We start from the raw sequence: 24,039 nt of genomic DNA, 5'->3' as shown, positions 1-24,039 counted from the left end.
AAGCTCCACCTGGTGCTGGGATCAAACCTGCAACCCGCACAAGTGCCCTTGAACAGAATCTAACCCAAGACCTTTCAGTGCATGGGCCAATGGTATAACTCTAACCACATAGCCATACCAGGCCTTTGAAATAGCCTTGTATAACTAAGATAAGTCCCACTTGGTGTGGGGTATTATTGTTTTATACATTGTTAATTTCTTTATCCATTCATCTACTGAAGGACATCTTAGTTGCTTCCAAGTTTGAGCAATTATGAATAAAGTTGCTATAAACAACCATATTCAGGTTTTTGTGTAGACTCCTTTGAGGGAAATATCAAGGAACACGATTTCTGGATCATATGGTAAGAGTACATTTATTTGTATAAGAAACCACTAAACTATCTTCTAAAATGGCTATATTATTTTGTATTCCTACCAGCAATGCATGAGAATTTCAGTTGCTCTGCATTCTCAACAACTTTTGGTATTGTCAGTGTTCTGGATTTTGGCCATTCTAATAAGTGTGTAGTGATATCTCATTGCTATTTTAATTTGCATTTCCCTGATTACATATGATATGGAGCATCTTTTCATATGCTTTTTTGTTACTGTACTCAATGGTTCTCTACCTTCTGGCCCTTTAAAAACAGTTCCCCATGTTGTGAACCAACCATAAAATTATTTTCATTGCTACTTCATAACTGTAATGTTGCTACTGTTATGAATCATAATGTAAATACTTGATATGCAGGATGGTCTTAGGTGACCCCTGTGAAAGGGTCATTCGACCGCCAAAGGGGTCGCGACCCACAGGTTGAGAACCACTGCTCTATATCATTTTGGTGAGGTGTCTGTTAAGTAAGATCTTTGGCCTATTTCTAATTGGGTTGTTTTCATTTGTTGAATTTAAAAAGTTCTTTGTATACTTTGGATAATATTAACTGATTTTCAAAAGCTGAAATAGCCTTGTATATCTAAGATAAGTCACACTTGGTGTGGTGATTATTCTTTTTATACATTGTTGGATTTGATTTGCTAATATTTTGTTGAGGATTTTGCAACCCATGTTTATAAGAGATATTGATTGGTAGTTTTCTTTCTTGTAATGTCTTTGTCTGGCTTTGGTATTAGGATAAGACTAACCTCAGATTAGTTAGGAAGTATTCTCTCTGCTTCTGTCCTCATTATGGGTAATTGATATACAGGCATATCTTAGCGATATTGTGGGTTCAATTCCATACCACCTGAATAAAGTGAGTCATAATCTTTTTGCTGGTGGAGGTTCTTGCCTTTAATTTGTAAAAGACACAATCACTGTGATGTGCAATAAAGTAGAGCACAATAAAACAAGGACTACCTATATTTTTTCCCTTAAATATAGTCAGTTTTTTTAAAGTATAATTAATCTCCTTTCTTATTTGATTATGAGAATCATCAGGAGCATGTGTTAAAAATTCAGGTTTACAGAGTGTACTCTATCTACTGAATCAGAGTCTCCAGACAAGTATACTGGTAATTGGTAATGTTAATAAGCACCCCAAAGCAATTTTAAAGATCTGACAAATTTGGAAAATAGTATTAGAACCAAAGTCATCGACATAATCTCATATACAAAAAGAAGTTACTTTGAATGGATGCCTTAGCCCAAGGTGACCGTCTCACTCTCACTGGTCATCCATAATAAACTATTGATCATAATAGGGTTAGCCCCAAATTCATAGAACATTAATGCAAAACAAATCAGCTTCCAAATGCACCTTCTACTAGTTCTTATCTTTGTTTTAAATTAAATTGTTTAATTTTAAAATTCCACAAAATTACTATTATTGTTACTACAGTTGCCCTCTTTAGCTAGAAAGAGAAAGTTAATTTAACTTTATAAGACTAAAGAAAGACTTTATTTTAAGCCTCCACACACGGCTAATTAACATCATATGCTTGCGGAGTCCAGTGACTACAGCCATAATAGATAAGCTATATAACAATGGAAAGGAGAGTTACTTTAAGACCAATTACACTTCTTTTCTAGGACTGCAAACAGAGTGAATGATGCTATTGACTGTGAGTACCTTCATTTGTTTTTATATCTTTATTCATTTTACAGCAAAAAGACCTCTACCATCTGTGAAATCTCAACTTTTCTTTTTAAACTAGCAATGCGAGTGCTATAAAAGAGATTAGGAAATAAAATGTGGTCTATCAAGTCAAAACAACATCTTATTCGTATTCCTACTTTTGCTCCCATTTTCCATGGGACTTTGGGCTTTTTCTTTAATTTCTAGAGCCTAGGTTTATTCATATTTATAAGGGGTTATTAACACTTCTTTAAATGGACAATAAATGAGTTAATGTTCCCCAGTTTTCATTCTCTTCTGTCGTGTGGTGTTGCAGTGCAAAGATATTGTGACGTATATTCCCTACCCATTTATCTGGGTTACATTACACAGATAGCTTTTCTGGATAGATCGAGAGCAGATATGGCAGAGCATTGATTTCAAGCTAAGGCCCTACGAGATCTTAGAGCTTACTCTTTTACTCCTCTGACCTGTCATTAAAAAACAAAAACAAATGCAATCTTGGAAGCCATTATCACTTTAACCTAGAATGATCTAGAATGAATATTTGTGGAGAAGTCTTGATAATCCAAACTTCAATCCCAAGAGATAGGTCAATCAATTTACAGACCAATTGGCAAGAAAAGTAAATATATGTAAGTCATTGACTTTGGGGGATTTTGGTACGCAAGATTATTGTAACAGCCAAAGCTGACTAATTGATCATGTAATACTTCTGATGTAATACAATCACATAAGCATTAAATTTCCCCTTAAATATTTTGTCATTTTGTATTGTTTGAACTTAAAATATAAAAATAAAATATTTAGTGGAATAATAAGTAGATGTAATCAATAATGTCTTTACTTTTAGAGCAGCGGTTCTCAACCTGTGGGTCTCAACCTGTGGGTTCTCAACCTGGCGGTCAAATGACCCTTTCACAGGGGTTGCCTAAGACCATCTTGCATATCAGATATTTACATTATGATTCATAACAGTAGCAACATTACAGTTATGAAGTAGCAACGAAAATAATTTTATGGGTGGGTCACAACATGAGGAACTGTATTTAAAGGGCCAGAAGGTTGGGAACCACTGTTTTAGAGGGTCATGGTAAATAGAACATGAAAATGCATATGAATATATAGAAATTAAGAGTGCATATGAAGTCGATGGTATATTAGGGGCTTTAAAAGAAGAATTTGGAATAGGATTGATAAAGAAACCACAGAAATGTACAAATAAAGAAAAAAAAATCTAAAAGAAGTCAAAGAAGCAATTCTTTAAACACTAGGAAATAAAATTTAATTTGGAAAATGTTTTACCCAGATTGTACTTACTTTGCTAAGGTGCCATGGCAGCATAAGTAATTTAAAGATGTGAATTTATAAACCCACCGGGAAGATAAAACCCCAAAGGCATATAAGGGAACAAAAAGTGTGGTACCCAATAAACACTGTAGCAAATGAGAGAATATGCACAAAGAACATAACCAGTGTCTAACACAGAGTAAATGTTCAGTGCATTTTGGCTGCTTTTCTCCTGTCTTGACATAGAAATGTTGGTGGTTTTTCCCCAATCAAGGGTGACATTCTTTTTTTCATTTGATTGTGGCTCCTTCAAGGTAGGGGCAATATTTCATTAAGCTTTGTGTCCTTAGCACTTCCTAGAAGAGAGAAGCATATATAGAAAGCAATCTTCTTCTTCTTCTATTTTTTTAAGAATACAAGGTGAAGGGGGAGAGGCAAAATCTCTAATGTACTTCCTGAACTATAACTATTTGCCATATAATATATTTAAAACTTAACTACTTAAATTAAGTTATCACTAATGGTGGTTTATGCTTTCTCATAACTTTGTTTTTGATACTTGCCAACTGACTGCTGGAAATTCCTGGTGTCTGATAGTGTGATTCACCTTCTTGTCAAATTAAAAAACAAACCCAGCTGGCATGGCTCAGTGGTTGAGTGTTAACCTATGAACCAGGAGGTCACTGTTCGATTCCTAGTCAGGGCACATGCCCAGGTTGCAGGCTCGATCCCCAGTGTGGGGCATGCGGGAGGCAGCCGATCAATGATTCTCTCTCATAATTAGTTTTTGTATTTCTCTCTCTCCCCCTTCCTCTCTGAAATAAATTAAAAACAAAACAAAGCACAACAACTATTAATTATGGAGAAATGTCCTTTAAACAAATACAAGATTTATTTTCTTGATTGGTTTCCTTGTCTTACCTAGACATAAAGAAAACGAATGAGTCTTTTTTTTTCTTTAGTCTTGTGAAACTCTAAACTAGAAGACATAATCTCAGCACTTGTCTTATATAAATCCCATAGGTTATCCTACAGAACATAGATTATGAATAGTCACAGGACAGGGGAAAGAATAAGGCACTGCCTTTTTTCAAAGAGTTTATAGTCTAGGAAGGGGAATTGTTAAAACAGACAAAGATCGAAACACAGAAAATTAAAGGAAAGGCCATAAATGACTTTTAATTACAAAAAGCACATTGCATTCAAAGATCCCAGAGAAACTATGTACCTGTAGCCAAAGAAAGCCAGGGAAATAAAGGAATTTACTTAAAATCAGTACTTAGCTTATCTGCAGAAACTTAACCGCAGTCAAGTGTAGAAATTCAGTCTGGAATATGTGCTATCTTAATGGAGGTTCTGAGAGTCTGTACAGCAAACACAGGAGAGAGCATTCTCTGCATTCTTTAGCAGCAAAGTGGGATATTAACCTGATGTATTAATGAGTTGTTTAGAAGTTCTGAGCAGAACTACAGTACTAGAGTTTAGAAGGCATTCATCTCAACAGCCGCTGTCCTGGAGCCCAGTGTCAGGAACTGAGGGAGTTTTCAATCTGATCAGGTGGGGGGAGAGTACAAGGGTTTCTGGAATCATGGTGTGTCAGCCTGGAGACTGCTTCTCTGAGGAATGACCACTGCCTGGATGTACACTGTGACTAGATTAAAGTGAACATGCTTATTTAAACAAATTGCCTTAAACATTCTCCCTGTTCCTCTTTAAAATATCATTCTTCTTCTTAAATTCAAATCCCTTATCTTTATCTCATTTAGAATTTTTTACTTTGGATAATAAAAAATAAAACTGTATATTTTAAAAAAATATATTTTATTGATTTTTTACAGAGAGAAAGAGAGAGGGATAGAGAGTTAGAAACATCGATGAGCAAGAAACATCGATCAGCTGCCTCCTGCACACTTCCTACTGGGGATGTGCCAGCAGCCAAGGTACATGCCCTTGACTGGAATTGAACCTGGGACCCTTGAGTCCGCAGGCTGACGCTCTATCCATTGAGCCAAACTGGTTAGGGCAATAAAACCGTATTTTAAAAACTATAGCTATCATAGTCAAATTGATATTAAGCTTATGATAAAGCAGATTTTTATATATGTCAAAAACCTGTTTATTTTTCATATCCACAAAGAACAGGATAAGAAAATAGGAATATGAGAGGTTAAAGTAAAAAAAAATTTCATGATATACAAGCCTGTAAATATTATTTCTTTAAATTTAGTTTTCTTGTACTGTTTCTTTCTGCTCAGGCCTAAGTTTGCTATAGAGGTAGCCTTAATGAGAAATTGTTTCATTAGAAATTAAAACAAAAAGAACACCCTCCACTTAACAGTACTCACATACTATATACTAGATTCAGCTCATTCATATGCACAAGCTTTTATAAACTGACTCTTAATTATAGTTGTTATTCAAAGTTAAATTATATAAAGTTAACATTAAATAAATTATACTACAAAGGTAATAAATTATAAAATTGCATCATTTTCTAATTATTTTAATGACTTTTTAAAAAATATATTTTTATTGATTTCAGAGAGGGATGGATAGACAGAAACATCAATGATGGGAGAGAATCATTGATTGGCTGCCTCCTGCACACCCTTCATTCGGTATCAAGCCTTCAACCCAGGCATGAATCAAACCTATGACCTCCTGGTTCATAGGTCAATGCTCAACCATTGAGCAACACCAGCCAGGAATGACTTCTTGAGCTTATTGACACTTTGAAAGTAGAAATGCTATTGAATGGTGTGCTACTGCACACATCTTTCTAACTTTGAATTCAATGATGTCATGGTGGTAGATTGAAGTCAGCCATGGTGAGAGTATTTGCACATTGGAAATCAGCAAATGCTATGATAAAGTTAGATTTATTATTTTGTTGATTTTCGAGACTTAAGAAAGTGAGGAAGAAAATATTAATAGTGAAGATTAAACTTAAAAGTTTAATCCAGTGCCACGTCCAGTGCTGAATTTGAACAAAGTAATTTAAACAGATTACATATCATGTTTAATGACAGCAAATGTATTGGGATAAAAATTACTGGATTGGCATGCAATTCCATTTGTCAAATTATGGTTGAATTATACCTTTGACTAGAGATAAAAAAAAAAAAGAAGACTTTGGCAAAAATTAACAAAAGCATCCTGTGAGAATCCACTGGCTGCACAGAATTTATAATAAATAATAGTTCATATGTTATTCTTTTTTGTAAATTGTGTACTATACCTCTTTAATATCATTAAAACTCATAGAAAAATATAAATATATGTAAATGCACAATTTTCTTCTTCCTGAGGACTGCTTATTAAACATTTACCACCACACAACTGCAAAAGATTATGTGAAAGAAAAATAAAATTATACTCCCACTCAAAATTCTGAATATTTGAATATATAATACTTTTTAACCAAATTATTATTAAGCTGGGTAAGTCTTTAACTTGTTTAATAATTACTAAAATAAAGCATAAGGGAAGAAAAGAAAACATCTGTGATTAAAAATAGCATTTAAAAAACATTGAATCAGTGACCCTTCAAAGTTGAGTTTAGTTCTTACCTAAGTGACAGAGTCAACTCAAGCATGAATAGATTGTAAATTAGATTCAGTACAAGTTTTTTTTTTTCAAATATATTTTATTGATTTTTTACAGATTGGAAGGGAGAGAGATAGAGAGTTAGAAACATCGATGAGAGAGAAACATCGATCAGCTGCCTCCTGCACATCTCCCACTGGGGATATGCCCACAACCCAGGTACATGCCCTTGACCGGAATCGAACCTGGGACCTTTCAGTCCGCAGGCCGACGCTCTATCCACTGAGCCAAACCGGTTTTGGCCAGTACAAGTTTTTTTCTCTCTAGTATTTATAGTATTGTCTTTCTTATTTTATAGGTTTTGAATTTTAACCCACCTGGAGTTTGAGTCAAAGCTTTTAGGCTTAGGATTGGATTTGAAAGGATAAGGGGGTTTCCGTTTTACCCATTGGAGTGATGTGGGAAAATCTGACATTCTTGTCCTGTTTCTTTCAGGTTTCAGAGAGAAAAGATAATTTTATTGAATCCAAAATGTGGTGTTTGATAGACTAATTCTTTAAGGCAAGGTAATCAACATAGAACTAACTTATCAATGTTATTTCTTTATTAACATTGGTAAGAGTAAGGTCTTATATCTGGTCTATATCTGACACTGAACAAGAATGCTTATTGACCTGTTGACACAGAAGTGTGTATTAATTTGGGGGACTTACTTGGCATAATTAAGCTATCAGAACGTGTGTGTGTGTGTGTGTGTGTGTGTGTGTGTGTGTGGTAATTTAATCTATTGTATTGATTATCCATTACTGGATAATAAACTATTACAAAATTTAGTGGCTTATAACAATGTTTTATTATGTCTCATGATTCTGTGATTTGGCTGTGGAATGCGTAGGCTGCTCTTGTCTGGCATGGCTCAGAGGGGTCTGCTGCGCTGGAGTTGAAGAGCCTAGTCCTCATCTACTCTATCTGTGAGATGACTGACAGCTGGGACTTTTCTCTCCAGAGGATCCCATTATTCTGTAGACCAGCCTGAGCTATTTTTCATGGTGGCAGGATTTATTCTCAAGAGTTAAAGAGGAGGCTGCCAGGTCTTTTGTGGCATAGGCTTAGAATTGGCACAGCATTATTTTTGCCACATTTTTTGGTCAATAAAGCCAAACATTCAGTATGGATACAAAGGTAGAGAATATAGATGCCTCCTCTTGATGGGAAGAGCTACAAGGTTGCCTTGCAAAGGATCATGGGAAAGATTATTATCATTCTTTAGAATCTTCCTTAAAGACTCATGGCATTGCAGAAATGCATTAGGGTTAAAAAGTTTCAGAAGAAATGCTAAAGGGACATTAGGGATGCAGGTTTCTGATGCAGCATCCAGGCACCATTCCTAGTGGTGATGTGTGCTTTTCTCCTGGCTCTTTGACAGAAGATACCACAGGGGAATCTGAAAATAAAAAACCATCAACCTCACTCACATCCCCCAAAAATTCCATAGAGGTTTTAGGTTAATATTTTTTTATTTGTGAATTTCTAAGATTTAAATCAGCCACCCTGCAAATGTTGCCAGAGAGCAAATAAAATAATATAATTTTCAATCATTAAAACATATGGCCTATTACAGATGAATTGTTCTGACTAATAGACAACATTAAGATTCAGTGGTCATCCTGATAGAGTGCAAAAGGCACATTGAGCTTTCAATGTCTGGCACTGCTGATTATGTAAAGCCAAGAGCTGAGTACCTGACAGACTGGAATGTCCTTTCTGCCCAAACCAGTTAGATATGTCTATATTTGGAATTCACCTACCATTACTTCCTTTTCTAAAAGCCAATTCCTTGACCTTTTATAAGAGGAAAGAAAACTACAGTGTCATTGCATTGGCTTAAACATATTTTGAATATTTTCTTAAGGAAATAAAACAGCAAAAGAGAAGGTTGGAGGTTGGCAGAGTTTTGAGGCGTGTGGTTGTGGTGAGTGTTGGCATGGGAGTCATAATTTTGTGTTTTTGTTTTTTTTCAGAACTAAATTCTTCTTCCTGATACCGCTTACATCTTAAGTGCTGGATTGCACTCCTGTTGTATACAGGAAAATCGAGACCACTGACCTAGAATGTGTGGTGGTGGTGACTGGAGGAGAGAGAAGAAAGCTGGCTTTTTTGTTGTTGTTCTAGGAGGGAGGCAGGAAGAGAATAGAAAAAAAAGCAGAATTGGATTCAGCTATAGTGTCTTCTTAGTTCCTTTCCCCAAATAAGGTGTGAAGGCCATTTTTACACACAGAAGTGTGATGCAGCAGACCTCGTGTGTGCAGGAGGATTTATTTCAGGAGTCCAACCTAAGTTTTGAGGTCAAACATCTGCCTTAGATGACTAGTTCTACCTGCTGTGGGATATTGAGCAGGTTATTTAAATCCTTTTGGTCTTGAGATAATAAATTATAATAGAGAGCTGCTAGGAGAATGAAGTGAGAGACTTGTAACAATTAGTACAGCAACTGGCTCCATTGAATTTTAAATAACTGGAAAGTACACTTATCAGCTATAATTAGATATTAAAATTAAAACCCCCATAATACTTTAGAAATGATAAAGACAAAAATAGTCTAAAATGAAAGTATTAAAAAGGACGTATGAGTTATTATAGCAAGTATATTTATGTATGTTTTTCAAATTTGTATTTATTTTGAATATAAATCTTCATCTCTCCAATTTTTATTGCTTAGTAACATTAGGTTAACGAAAAGGAAAACATAAAATTATTATATTCTTCAAATTCTGAATATCACAGTCACCCACCTTGAAAAGTGATTTTTATGTTGGCCAGTTGTCTGCTATAAAGGGCATACACAGTCATACAGGGTGGAGTGAGTTACTTACAGTTTGTCAACTGATTTTAGATCCCATTCATTTCTTAGTAAGAGATTTATTCACTTCTTGATCACATTTCAGCTCTTTTCTAATTGTCCAGGGTAGGATCTTCTAGCTGCTGCTTTATCTTAGTTTTATAAAACATAAAGAGTTTTTTCTATAACCCACATCACCTCACTGTTAGGTTGGTAGCATGGGAGTCTTTCTAAGGGCTACTAAAATTCCTGGTTTTCTCTTATACTATAGGCTTGTAACTCTCACAAAGTATATTCCTCACAAGAAAGTTTCTCTCTTCAATATCTCTTTTATTCTTACTTGTATTTTCTGATCACTTTACGCCATAAAAAATGACATTACTAAGACAGAGAATGAAATCACAGCCTCTTAGAAAGTTTCTCTTTCAGAGATGGTTTATAAAAAGTAGTGAAAGTAGGTTTGGGTCTGAAGTGGAGTTTTGACTGGATCTACTTATTCCATCTGAAGTTATGGACCAGTTCTTCACCTCTGCCCTTAATCTCCAGCATCTGATTACACGAGCCCAAATTCATGCAAGAGAAGCATCTTCTAGGAGGAAGTTTAGGATTAATGTTCCTCAGGGAGAAATAGTAAGATGAAGATGTCAGCATGGTGCCTGGCCAAGGACCTTCAGCTGCTTCTTATTAAGAAGTGCCTAGAGCAAAAGCTGAGAGGCTTGTTATCATGAAAGAATGTTTAGTATTTGGACAGGCCTATGTTTGGAACTTATGTTTGAAGGTCCACATAGAATTGGGGACACTGATATTTTCCTCAGCTCTGCGTTGAATTATGTGTGGTTTTGACAAAGAAGGGTTGTTTTAGCTATGTAGTGCTGCAGAATAAGCCACCCCAAAATAGTGGCCTAAAGCAATGACAGCAATTCTTTTGCTCACACTTCTGCAATTTGGGCAATGTTGGCGGAAATCATTCATTGCTTCTCAACTAGGTGCAAGCTCCAAAACTGTGGGTTGGAATGATTTGAAGGTCTCTCCTTTCACACATCTAGCAATTGATGCTGGTTGTAGGCTGTGACCTTAACTAGGGCTGCTGATGGAAACACATGGCTTCTCCAGGTACCTTGTGATTCCTCACAAGATGGTGGCTGGGGTCCAAGTACTAGGGTCCTAAAGGGGAGAGCCGTGAGAAAGCTGTATGCTTTCTGTGTTCTAGACTTTGAAGTCACAGAGCATCACTTCTGCCTTACTCCATTGTTTGCAGCAGCCATAAGCGGCCCAGGTTCAAGGTGAGGGAAAGGAGAATTTATTTATCAATGGGGAGTGGCAAAACCCTGGAAGAGCATGTGGGACCAGAAATCATGCTATGGCCAATTTTGGAAAATACAGTCTTCCGTGAAGACTCATGGCATTGCAGAATTGCATTAGGGTTAAACAGTTTCAGAAGAAATGCTAAAGGGACATTAGGGATGCAGGTTTCTGATGCAGCATCCAGGCGCCAGTCCTAGTGGTGATGGTGCTTTTCTTCTGGCTCTTTGACAGAAGATACCACAGGGGAGTCTGATTTAAAAAAAAGCAAACAAAAAATAAAAACAGGAAAGAAATTATGCTGATCTTAAACCCAGCAGTTCAGGAAACACTGACTTTTTGAGGCAGTTATGCAACTAAAGCCTTGGACATGTGTATATCAATGCTAATGTGAACTCATTTGTGCCATAGGCTAGTAAGGCCTAGAGCAATACAAGCTAATGAGAACATCCAACAATCACAACCAATAACTCTAATCCAGTATGATTTTACACCAACTACTTTGCTTCTCAATATGCAATTATTTTTTTTCTCCCTGCATCCATCTTCAAATTGAGTCACTCAAATTGAAATCAAAGAATATCAAATCCTTTTAAAGTCCATAAGCAGTTGTCTTTGGTACTATAATTTAATAGAAATTCATACATAACCTGTTACATTTCTTATTTGAAGAACTGGTTTATGTTAGAACTGCATTCTCTTCTTGTCTCTTGTCTATTTGATTTGTGTAGACATTAGATCTTCCTTTAACTGGTTCACTTCTCAAGAGATTTCAGAGAAATTTGAATTGTTTTATGCTGGTCTGACTATTGGTATACATTAAATTTCAAGTGCTTTTATTTTTGATAAAATTCCAAAGCACTGAATCCACATGATAGCGTTCGCTGTTCTTGATTGATTTCCCCACTTCCCTAAAGCAGTCATTGGCAGGATTGGCAGTCAGACTGAATCTCTACTAACTCACCTCCCAGTTTCTCTTCCTCTTTATTAACAGGCTATATTGAACAATGTCAAAACCAATGCCAAACCTTTGTGTGTCAAATTATTAACTTTTCTCTCAGCTACGGCTGTTCCTTAAGTGTGCTTCTATGCTTTTCACAAGCAACTCTTGTAGTATTTTGCCCTTTGCCCTTCATGACTTCTTTCCCTTAATTATTACAAGGAAACTTAGAAAGCCTTTTGAAAGATCTGAGAAATTCAGACCTACTGGGTCACTTATATAGTGTGCTATGATTAGATCTTACTTAAAATAGGAGGAACTTAATAGATTAGGGATACACCTTTTTTTGAGAGTTGGGTTTTTCTGACTCTGTAAACTTTGTACTACGGGCATACTGGTTTTCTTTTCATTAAAGTCTCAATGAGTTTACCCAAGAATAGAAATTAGTTTAGTTAGGATGTAATTTCTTAAATTTCTTTTGGACGCTTCCAAAAGAATTTTATAGTATGTGCCATATTAATGGCAGTTTTTAGAAACACTAATTGTGAGTTCGAGTTGCAAAATGTATAATATGATCTGACATAGAAATTCATCATAAAGACTAGAAATACATATGTGAATTTATTCCCATGTACCTGCTGACCCAAGTTGGCTCAAGTTTAACATATTTATGTTTATTAAGTGTGAAGGTTAATTTTATTTATCAGCTTTACTGGGCCACAGGCTTCCCAGATATTTGGTCAAAAATTATTCTGGGTGTTTCATGTTGGCGTTTTGGGGTGAGATTAACATTTAAATGGGTTGACTGAGTCAAGTAAACTGACCTCCGTGAAGTGAGTGAACTTCATCCAGTCAGGTGAAGGCCTGAATAGAATAAAAAAGCTAACCCTCCTCCGAGTCAGAGAAAACTCTTTCTGCCAAACTGCCATTGAACTGGGTCATTGGCTTTTTTGCTGCCTTCAGACTTAAATGGAAACAGCATCTCTTCCCAGGAATTTAGCCTGCCAGCCTTTGGACTGTAACTACACTGTCGGCTCTCCTGGTTCGCAGACCTGTGCACTCAGACTGGAACTGAACCATCAGCTCTCCTGCATGTTCAGCTTGCTGACCACTTCTGCAGCTCTTGGGGCTTGCTTGCCTCAATAATCATGTGAGCCAATTCCTTCTAATAGATCAATACATAGAATTACATGTACATCCTATTGGTTCTGCTTCTTGGGAGAATCCTGATTAACACACTAAAGAACCTTACAGTTGAAACTACAATTGTATAAAATCTCATTTATTCCTCTTAACAACCTTATGAGTATATGCAGTTTAAGAAATAAATCTAAAGCTCAAAGAGGTTAAAAGACTATTTCAAGATAATACTGATAGATAGTAAAAGGTGGGCTTGGGATACAAAGGAGGAAAATTCGAAAACTATTATTCTCCCCACCAAGGTGGCACTCGTATGGGGGAAAAAGTAGCCTGGTTGTTGCTGCCAGTGCTGACCACCTGCAACAGGTCTCATCTGCAGACAGGTGAGACAATCAAAGAGCTCTCCTGGGGGACTAGGATGGCACAGTGAGGGCTCCATCATGGATTAGGTGAGATTGAATCCAAACTGGATCAGGTAGTCTACACCTGACATGCTACCTGTGGTCCCAGCACCTTTTCAAGTCATGGAAAGGGAATACTAAATCCAATATTGCAGTATAAAAGGTGAATGTTAGCAGGGATTCTGGAGGGCTTTATCCACAGAACCACAGGGGATACAGATCTTTACATAGCTAAGCATACTAACCAAGCATGGCCAGCTTTCTCAGGGTGCCTCCCATTAATAAAAAAAAAAGAAAGAGGAGTGGGTGGCCATATCTGGCACAAGGATACCAAATTGACCAGGCAAAGCGCCCACGGGACAAGCAGAACAACTCTGCCTGCCTTGTTCAGTGTCATCAAGAAATGAGAAGGGTTCCTAGAAGCAAAGAAAGGTTAACTTTACCCAAATCAAAGACTAACTCAATTACAGGGGCCACTATGACTGATAAGGAGATGGTATTACCCAGATCCTGTCTGTCAGGGAAGGAGACTGGGAGGGAGACTTGGCAATGTGTCAGATCCTGCCTCAGGTATGCCCCCTGCTTCTACCTGTCCCAGCTCCTCACTGCTGGGGCCCTAGCAGGTCCCTGCTGCCACTGGCTCTGACTGAATTCTGAGGCTTCTCCTCAAGCAGGACTGTGCCTCACCCTGGAATGGGCGTTAGGATTAGGTTCTATTACTGAGCCTAGGATCCGGCGGCGGCACACTCCATAGCAGAGTCACAGGGCTGCTGGATTTGTCCCAGATCCCTCCCTTCTTCCCAACTCCCTTTCTTGGGTCACAGTTTTTCTCTGTTCCTTAGCAACTCTGGCTGAAAAACTAACTTTTATCCTAGTTCTTAAATTGCTGAGCTCTAAACAGCCCAATGGTGGCTCAGGCTTCTACTTCACTTTCCATTACACCTTGAATTTGGAATCGGGTAAATTTTATTTCTATCTGACCTGCCTCTCCGTTGATTCTAGACCAGGGACACTGGGCTGAGCTTGGGTCTCAGGAGCACTTGGAGGAGGAAAGGGGATGGGGTCATCCTACGCAGGGGCCAAAGGGAATAGATCTAATGTCTAGAGGAGTTGGGGCTGAATTGAAACTAGGGTGAGTTCAATATATCGATTCAGAGGGGTGAGGGTTATAATATCAGCAACTCAGAACAGGTGATATCACAAGTCTGGTAGACAGAGTCTGGCTGGCTCTGCTGAAAACCGTGCCCTGGAGGCGGAAGGCTTTGTGGAGGGCAGCAGAGAGCTGTGCTTCTGTTGGGGTGCGCTGTTAAGGCATACCTTTGGATCATACAGGTTAAGTCTGTGCTTCACATTTTCTAGCTGTGACCTTTGGTAAATGATGTAATTCCTCTGCTTCCGTTTGTCTGTAAGCTGCCAATAATAACACTTGCTCAGAGTCTGTTATGGGGATTAGACATGTCCTGCATAAGTGCTCATCATATGGTCCTTCTCAGTACAGCTCTGTTATCAGTTGCATGGCCTTGGGGAAATCATTTCACATTTTGGGGGCTTTAGTGTCATGTCCAATGAATGAAGAGGTCAGATTAGATCATCTCTAAATCTTCATACAACTCAAATATCCTAGAATCTAATCTAAGTTCCTACTTGGCAAAGGAGTCTTGCTTTTTAAAATTTTTGTTTATTGGGGTGACATTGGTTAATACAATTATATAAATTTCAGGGGTACAATTCTAGAATACCACTTATCCCCCCCTTTAACTTATTTTTTAGATGATCCTGCAGCCACTCTGCAACTCACGCCCAAACCCAAAAATTAGATAAAAGCTCATTATTTTTTTAAAAAACACACTTCAAAACGTTAGAGCCCACATATATGTTTAAATAACCTTGTCAAATTTGCTCTCCCTGCAGAGTGCTTTTCATTATTCTTTTTCATTAAAATAAAAATCCCTCCGGTTGACTTTCTAAATGTGTTTTTGTTAGGTTTCAGCCTGTTGTTAACCATTTTCAACTGCAAATTAAACTCTGTCCTCCTAAAGCTGAATGTTCTGCTACCCCCTGAGCAGTCACCCATGATGATGATAGAGTGAGCACTTAATATGCTAACTAATAATAATATAAAATCTAATGTGCAGTGATCTGCTCAGTGAGGTCTGTCACACAATTCCTTTATCAGTGATTTTCACTATAAAATTCTGCATTGAGAAGGGAGGGTTAAAACCCTGCCCAGCAAATGTCTGCAAACTACAGGCTGTGGTAAATAGGGTATCTAATACCCAGAAAATGAATATGCAGACTCCAGAAAAGCATATGCAATGAAGGGAAATGGACTCTCTGATTAGAAAGCTAGTAGCAAAGACCATATAGAACTAATTTGCAATAGAAAAGAATAAATGTAGTTGATTTCCTCCCTAGGACAAATTGCACTTGGATGTAATTTTTCCTGTTCTTTATTTCAAAAGCAAAGTCAAGGGTTTCCTGTTCCTTTATGTTCCATAAACCAAGTCATTCAGATAAGCAGCCCTTTGCTCCATCAACTAATTACTTTCTGATTTGCTTTGATCTATTATTCAGGCAGTAAATCCCAGCTTCATTGCACCCAGGATGTAAAACTCAAATGTAATCACTGTTGCAAAAGGAGATAACATAGAGTTGTTGATTTGAAAGAGACATTTCCTTTAGTTCAAGAAGTGTAGTATGTGACACACACACTTTCCATGTCATTCAGGCAGTTGGCCTTGCTGCAATGGCTGTTTTTTGTTTTTTTTTACTAGAAAACAATCATTGTAGTCATGAAATAGAGTTTTTGTTTTTTTTTAGTGTGGCTTATGAAATCAGTATTTCATAGTCAAATCTTCACATACATTATCAATTTGCTTACAAAGTTACTTCGTTTTGATTCAACTACATTCAAAATATTCTTGCATAGGTTATTAATTTTTTCCTGAACACATTTAGTTTATAAATTAGAATTTCTTTACAATCTATTAAATTCATATCAGTCAATATGTACAAATCCCAAAGAGCCATCTGTGAGAATGTTAAAAGCTGTCGTCATTATGTTTACTTTAATCTTTGTGAAAGCATGTCAATATCCATTTGGCTTTGGGGAAAAAATATTTTTCCAAAATCCCATGTGAATAAGGTTTGAACTCTTCAAATTATTTTATAAACAAACAAACAAAAAATTCTGACTACTGCTTTTTTTAAATCCATTTTTTTATTTTATCATTCATCCTCTCTCTTCTTAGTTTCCCTCTGCATTTGGATTTTTTTTTATGAGATTTTCTCTTTTAGACACTCCCTGGATAGCTTTTAAGATTCTAGGAACACTAAGAGAACAGTCAGTCTTACTAGATTAGCTCTTCATTAAGTAATGCTTTAATGTACACTACTCAAGCTCTATCACGTGGCCTTAGAAATCGTTGATCATCTGAACTATCTTTTCTTATGCTTCTTAAGTAATTTACTCTCTTCCGTCCCCCTCCATGCTACTCCCCACCCCATATAGCAACTTTTCCCCTAGATTTAATCTAGTTTCCTAAGTTATCTGTGTTACTCTAAAGTATCAGGAATTTGGCTCAGAATAAAACTGCCATTTTACTACTACATTGTTTGACCTGCAAGGGCTTGGGAACAAGGTAAATTTTGGCTTCATTTTTGGGAGGTGGAGATTTGATAATAATTAACTTTCTTGATAACCAGAAGGCAGTGAGGAATTTGAAGGCCATGGTACCTGTTGTATGAACTGGCAAGCAGCCTCGTCACTTGTTCCTTTATGAGAAGAAAAAAATGATTAAATTGTCTTCTGATCTTTTCTATATTGAAAGGGTTCCCGGATTATAAACCAATTGGAAGGATCTGGTGCAGCACAAATAAAACTGTGGGTGTTTTATTGGTCTTGGCTTCCTAAAAGCAGAATTATATGACTTTGTAAATAAGGTGGTTGGTATTTAAAGTCAATGTTACTATCACAAAAATTAATGAGTATTCAAACTTTCACTGATGAAACCTGACCTAATTTCAGTTGCTTTCCAAGTTCAAATTAAAGTGCTTTTAGAGTTGCCTTGCCTGCTTTCTTACTACCAGGGCTCATTTTTCTAGAAACTTGATTTTAAACTCTTTGAACCAACTTTCTCATTAGTAAAATGGAAACATATAGTTTCTGCCCATTAGGTGGTAATAGGATTAAGTGAGATTATATAAGTGAATCAGGTGTGTTAATATGTGTACAATATTTTGGGCAGTGCTTGATACATAGCAGGCACTTGATAGATATCAGCCATCATTATCATCATCACCATTATCACCATTATCACCATCTAAGTCATTTGGCATCTGATGAGTTTGATTCTGGAAATAAATTGCTCAGCTAAACTTTAGGCATTGGAGAGTGGGAGACTTACCAAGATTGTACTTTTAGTTTTCTAACATCAGGTGAGTCAACCTAAGAATGTGTTCACAGTCCCAAGCACTCTTAAACCTTCCTTCTAAGTAGAAGAGAAATACTATTAACTATGATAGGGCTGTATGTTAAGAGAAAAGCTATATTTATTCGTCCACTTTCCCGTTTTATTTTCCATTGACTTGTACAAAGTAGAACAATGGCAGAGCTTTCCCAGATTCATTTGGCCCACTTCCATTTTCTAAATTGTTTGAGTATTCTTGAATATTTTTATTAAATCAAAATCTCCTAATTACACAGTCTCTTTGAGAACTTATAAAGTATGGGCTACTGCAAAAATGCTTTTGATGGTGGCCCTTGATTTTGTCCTATTTTGACTACTCTTTTAATGTTTTTCAAGGCTCTATTAAAGAAATATTCTATGCACTTTGCTGAAATTTATCAGATCACAGCAAGCATTACTTCTGATGGTGGGTACAGTGCATTTGAGTGTTGAAGCAGGGCTGAAATATATCTAGCTCTGGCAAAGCGGTGACACTTGCTGGTGGATGTGGCAGAGCAGTAGCTCGCTTGGGTGACCTACCCTCTACTAACTGTACAAATAAACAGAAAGAAGAGCTTACATAATGGACACTCTCTGCATGTAATGTAGAAAGTGTCATTATGTGCAAGTTAATCTACATCAGAAAAGCTAATTTATAGCACTTTGGAGATGTATTACCTATTTAAACTTACTTAACTCTGAGATATGAAGTCTCTGAGGTAGCCACTGTTTTTCTTCCTGTTTACAGATGAGGAGCTGGAATCACAGAATAGTTACACACCTCGCTTGGGATACCCAGTTAGGAAGAGGCAGAATTGGGACTCGAAGCCAGGAAATGTGGCTCTTTATCACCGTGCTGGTTAATTCAAGCTGCTGTGTGAATATCACTTATTCATTTAAACTAAACAAAGCTGAAGTTCAGGGAAGTGAAGTACCCTGTACTTGCCTTCCTTCCACCACACTCAGCTAAGGAGAAAAGTGTCATGTCATGCATATCAGTGTCTAATTATTTCTTGGTCAAGGGAAACAAAAAGCAGGTTTGGATATAGTTATGCTCCCCTGTGGTGGCTGGCCAGCACCCTGCACACTGTCCCAGGTGGACCGAGTCCATGAAGGTGCTCAGGGAAGTGTGAGGGACCAGTGAGGACTCTGTCTGAAAGCACACCTGAAACATGTTTGCACTCCTCCCAGAACACCTGCTGGCTGAGGAAAGCTGGCTACAGATTCAACAGATGAACTGAGCTGATTTTCTGAGGCCATTATCCTTGCTGGGCTCCTCTTCTACCTGAGAAGGCGATCAGCATCCCCTTCCCTCCAAAAGTTGCCCGCTGAGGAAGCTTTTACTGCAATGCTACTGGTCAGACCGTAACAAAGGTAGAATAGTGGAAAGAAGAGGGCAGACAGGAAAAGGGAACAAAAAAGAAGCAAAAGAGAAGGAAGGGAGACTGGAAAGAGTAAAGAAGTCCAGTGCCTCTGCCGGAGAGGAGAGCGGGCCTGCCATGCACCCAGGCTTGCCTGCTCTCTTGTTCCCTGGGAGAAAGCAGATTTCCTCCCCTCAAGCCTCTAAATGCCCCACCAGCCAAAATATTCATTTGAAAAATTAAATTATGTCTGAGGAGCCAGCACCCTCCAAAAGGCCCTGGAGATCAGAACAATCAGGATTTAAATTAATTGCTTAATGGGAAAAAAATATTTTTGAGAACAATACTGATAATTTGCTAAAACTAGGGTATGTTTGTAACTCTTCGCAATGAATTGAATTGCTGGTTACAAGAATGAATGCCTATAGAGAAATTGTGATTGAAATCCCCAAAGTTAAGTATTACTTCCTTAAAGGAATAGGTAATTAGTGAAGTATTGCGTGTGTACAGCCAGTATTACACTCAGCACTTAATAATATACTGTCTCAAACTGTTTCCCAGTTGTTGCCTGTATGTTAGTCTTGTTTCCCTGAACTTGATCACAAACTTGGTGAGAACAAGTATTGGGTTACGTTCTTTCATTGATGTCTCCCACCATGCCTGGCACAGCCCTAAAGGCACACCAGTATTCAAAAGTTGATGGATGCTGATTGGAATAAATCCATGAGCCTAGAAAATTTTGGCTCTTAAAATTAAAATTTCTTTAATTATGCCAGCATGCCACAATCAGGGCACATTTCTCAGGGGAGCCAAGAATGTTAACATATTATGTAGCTTGTTAAATGGAGTAGAGAATTTGAAAGGAGACATCCTATTTGAATGCAAAGAAGTTATAGATGACTTCACATCAGGAGCTCGCTGCAGAACAGTTGGATTTGGGTTTGTTGATTTACCTACATTTTACAGACACTGACAATAGTCATTACACTTGGAAGGGTATGGAGAACAGAGGACTACTGTGCTGCATGGTCACCCCATGTTCTCTGGACCTCTTTACTTCTCAAAAGTTTTGACTGTGATCTGTTCATAAAAAAGCAACTGAATAGAACAATACTTTACTGTGATCTATTTATGAGTGACAAAAATAAAAGTATATACCATTATGTTTACTAAGTTGAAATTGACTTCTTCACTTCTGAGACATAGAAATAATAGCCTCTGCTCCAGAAACATTCATTCATACTTTCATACTTTCTGAGTAAGTCTTCCATTTAATGCATCTATATTAACAATAGTTTTTTTTTTCAAATGAATACTGAAGATGAGTCCAAATCTCATATATGTTCACTTTGATTCCTTTTGAAAGGTGACAGCGGTGGCAGCTGAGCCCAGATTTCAGGCATCTTTGGCCCCCAGTGTGCATGTTGGTGTTGGGGTGGCGAGACCTGGGAAAACCACCTTTGTACAGGACACCTGCATAGTTCTCCACCTTATGTGATCAATCTGGATCCCTTGTGCACGAAGTTTCCTTTCCTGCTATATTGGTATGAAATTCATTATCTAGATTCATCTATAAACAATTTAAATCCTCAACTAAGGATCCATATATGGAATTGGGCCCAATGGTGGGATAGTGACCTCACTTAATCTCTTTGCTAGCAGATTTGATCAGGTGATGACATGTATTTTTATTTTTTAATTAAATCTTTATTGTTGAAAGTATTACATATGTCCTTCTTTTCCCCCCATTGACCCCTTTTACCCCGCCCTCCCCCATTCCCTGCCCAAGGCCTTCACCACCCTATTATCTGTGTCCATATGTTATGCATATATGTATACAAGTTCTTTGGCTGATCTCTTCCCACCCACCCACCTCGGCCTTCCCACAGTCTGTTCAATGCTTCTATGTCTCTGGATCTATTTTGTTCAACAGTTTATTTTGTTCATTAGATTCCACATGTAAGTGAGACCATATGATACTTGTCTTTCTCTGACTGGCTTATTTCATTTAGCCTAATACTCTTCAGGTCCCTCCATACTATCTCAATGATGAGAAGGACTCAAACATGTCTAAATATGTCCTTATTGACACACCTGAGTAGATTAAAGTATTCACCTGGCCAGTTTCTGGGACAGTCATCACCGAGGCCATGCATTGTGTACAAAAGCAAGCTCCTTTTCATTGCAATCATGAGTAAACTGGCATCATCGAGCACAGCTTTGCAGTGGGATGGGTGAAGATTAGGAGGACCACCAAGTTGCCTTGAATCAAGAGACTACATACGTCTATAACCTGGGTCATTCGATGAGCTTGGTGTTAGATTTACAGCTCATTCAGGGTGGTAGGTGTGTCTGCTGTTCTGGGCACAGGCTTAAATGAACTCTTTATGCAAGTCACCAGTGCTGTGGAAGAATAGGAAAGGGAGTATCATTCTGAATATGAACATCCAAAGAAATCACTGGCCTGTGCTCAAAGCCAGCAGCAGAAAGAACAACTGGAGCGTCTTCAGGAAGATATGGGCTCTGTAGCTTTGGACACAGAACTATGACAGATGGCTTGTCTCCTGTGTCTGACCCTTCTGACCTGACCTTTCCCAGGAGAAACTTGGATGAAGCGGAAGAGGAAGCAGACAGTGACACTAATGATACTGAGAAGAAAGCCATGCCACAGCAGTATTTCAGAATTTTATGCAATACCAATGGCATGCTACTGGAAAAGAAACAATGAGTACTTTCTAGAAGTCCAAAAGTTTGGAACTCTGTGAAGGAACTATCCTTACCTCTCATTTTTGTTACTATCCTATATAATAAACAGCTAATATGCTAATGGTCATCATGCCATCATGCCATAATGACCAATCAGCAGGAGGCTGCGTGCGCAGTGAGGTGCTTGAGGGTGGCTGCGAGATGAAGCAGGAGGTGGGGCACCTTCTCACACAATTTCAATCAGGTGTTGGGTCTCTAGTAAAGAATAATTTTGTTCAGAATAGCATATTTTTCTTATTGGGGAAGTCTCCTGACTCAGATCAAGCCAGGGATAGAAAACATTTGGACCTGACAGGTAAAAGCTGATTCCCCTTGGCCTTTCCCTTGGATTTTTGTAAGAAAGGATATTCTGACTGCTCTTGGATGCTGGTATTCCTTCCAGCATAAGAATTCATGTTTTATCATTTAAACTCAAGTACTTTTGCTGCTGACAGATGGAATATAGAGAGAACATATTGTTCACTTCAGATCTCTATTATTAGGCTGGATCTATAGCCTCTATTTCCCTAGCATCTTGCCCTTGACCCATGGGTTCCCCTCCTTTTAGCAGAAAGGGAGATGGGTAACATGAGTGTGTACAGAGTGGCAGTGGAGTCTCCTTGGCAACCAATCAATGTTAGTATGAAATGTCCTCACGCTGGGTAGCTCATTATAGGACACCAGGTTTGTTGAAGACAGTGGGCAAAACAGAGAATTAATTAATCAGGAACCTGCTTTCAATGGTGACTTGGATAAAGAGTTTTTAACTTTAATTTTGTTTAAGGCTGCCTGTCATAATTTCAAATAAGAAAACTATATAATTGCAAATAGATTAACTTCTGTTAATCAAAGAGCTTTAAAGCCACATGTTCAAACCTGTCTTAGTGAGGAGGTGATATTTACTAAAGTTTCCCCTGGACACACACCTAGTAACTTAAGGCAAAGTATCCTTGGTGATTTGTTCAAAGGCCACGGGTATGGATCAGCTGTACATTCCATATGTAACAGTCATGGTAAGGGTTTACCTGCCTCCTTTCTTCACCGTATCTTAAAATGTAGTACATTTCTCTTAAGGAATGTTATCCCTGCCTAATCTACTGGTATACTTCAATGGTTCAAATGTGTGGTCTCTGGACCATAAGCATAAAAATAAGTATCACCTGGGAAATTGTTAGAAATGACACGGAAGACCTGACTCAGAAACTGGGAGTGGGGCCCAGCAATCTGTTTGGAGTACTGCTCTAACCCAGTGATCCCTAATCCCTGACTATTTAGTCAGGAGCACGGACCTCTTTTCCCTTAGATTGTCAAATAAAAAAAATGACAACAGCCAAAATGACAATAGTCACCCAGTGTGAATGAATCAACATTATACATTTTTTTTGGTCAGATCAGCAAAAATATATATTTTTGGTGTGACAAAGGTTGCAAATTGCTGTTGTAACTCAGCCTGTGACAACTCCAGGTGAATCTTAGGGGGCAATTCTCTTGTGACTTGTTTTGTCAGGGTACCCGGACCTTGACCATCTGGTGCCTAGTCTCCAATTTAATCATTCTAAAAATATAAGTGTTTTATTTTTTTAAAAAGGTGACAGTGGTGATGGGAGGGGTGTTCCTCAGCCTGGCCTGTGCCCTCTCATAGTCCAGGAGCCCTCAAGGGATGTCCAACTGCAGGCCTAAGGCTAGGAAAATATAAACAAACCCACTCTACAGAAATTATAAGGTAACTAAGATCTGATTACAGATTATATTACTACTAGAGGTCTGATACACGAAATTCATGCAAGAGTAGGCCTTCCTTCCCCTGGCTGCCAGCACTGGCTTCCATCAGGCACTTGGGACCTGGGCTTCCCTCCGACCCCAGCTACACCCAGAAGGTCATCTAATTAACATATTATCCTTTTATTATTATAGATAAATCAATTCCAGGTAATACTCTTAAGAAAAGGCCCTCTATGCATTTGTCTGTA

At 37.9% G+C, this 24,039-nt stretch overlaps 1 pseudogene; it reads left to right on the top strand.

Moving 5' to 3' along the window:
- The first annotated feature begins 21,522 nt into the window (after positions 1 to 21,522).
- On the top strand, positions 21,523 to 22,089 carry LOC102772388 (annotated as a pseudogene).
- The last annotated feature ends 1,950 nt before the right edge of the window (positions 22,090 to 24,039 follow it).

Source organism: Myotis davidii, unplaced genomic scaffold (genome assembly GCF_000327345.1).
Source record: "Myotis davidii unplaced genomic scaffold, ASM32734v1 scaffold379, whole genome shotgun sequence".
NCBI lineage: Eukaryota > Metazoa > Chordata > Mammalia > Chiroptera > Vespertilionidae > Myotis > Myotis davidii.
This window is presented reverse-complemented; position numbering and strand designations above follow the sequence as displayed.